The sequence below is a fragment of the Cervus canadensis genome, chromosome X (genome assembly GCF_019320065.1).
Source record: "Cervus canadensis isolate Bull #8, Minnesota chromosome X, ASM1932006v1, whole genome shotgun sequence".
Taxonomy (NCBI): domain Eukaryota; kingdom Metazoa; phylum Chordata; class Mammalia; order Artiodactyla; family Cervidae; genus Cervus; species Cervus canadensis.
The window spans coordinates 139,736,656-139,737,640 of NC_057419.1; the positions used below are offsets into that span (position 1 = coordinate 139,736,656).

Sequence of the window (985 nt, forward strand, 5' to 3'; positions counted from 1 at the left end):
CCCTGTAAGATTAATTTCCCAGATTTCTATTGCTTATTGAACCCATCTTGGTCCCAAATGGGCAGAGGAAGAGAAGTGTCCTTCAATTCCTCGAAATGTCTTTCTGCTCTTGTTAAAAAATTTCCCTGTGGTAGGTTTAAAAATTTTTAAAACAAATAAACCTGTATTAACAATAATTATGAGTTTAGAAAATATCTTATGTTGGAATCTAGTATAAAGTCTGCTTTAGATAAGGAAGACAGTAGTGTACCTGTGTATTCCCCTTTCTTTAATTTTTTTTATTTGTAACTTTAGTGTGTGATGTGTTTGTTTGACTATGTCTTGTGTCTGTGGATTATAAGGAATATCTGTAATATGTTTAATAGAAAAAGATTGTAGTGCTTGCTTCGGCAGCACATATACTAAAATTGGAACGATACAGAGAAGATTAGCATGGCCCCTGCACAAGGATGACACGCAAATTCGTGAAGCGTTCCATATAAAAAAAGAAAAAAAAGATTGTAAAAATTGTTTAAAGTGTCTAGAAATATAGGCAGGGCCATTGTCTGTTTTAATAGAACTAGGAGTTTATGGTGGAGGTTTCTATATTTTTTAATATAAAAACAATATATAGAATCAAATAACTTGAATAAGAGCATATAATTTATTTTGTTGAGCAGAATGAAATTTAGTATAAATGACTTTATATTTTTTAAGAGACCAGAATGAAGCTTTGGCGTTTTTAGTCACATCTATATAAAAGAAATGTGAGAAACAATAAATACAGTGTTTTTGAAGAAATTCCACAGCTTACCAGAAGGATAATGAAATGAAATTTCTCTAAAATATTTTAGAAAAGCTAATTGGAAATTGGTAGAAGTTTGTAATGTGTTCTCAAATTGAGATTTTATAAGTTTTATTAAAGTATAAAGGAGATAGAGAAAGACTCTGACATAGGCATCAGAAGGGGGCAGAAAGAGTGCCCCCCTGCTAGTCTTTAGCCAGG

At 31.5% G+C, this 985-nt stretch overlaps 1 non-coding gene across 1 annotated transcript; it reads left to right on the top strand.

The window, feature by feature from the left end:
* The first annotated feature begins 377 nt into the window (after window positions 1-377).
* Window positions 378-484, top strand: LOC122436080. Its single transcript, XR_006267852.1, has one exon. It is a non-coding gene; the product is annotated as a U6 spliceosomal RNA (small nuclear RNA).
* Window positions 485-985: the final 501 nt, after the last annotated feature.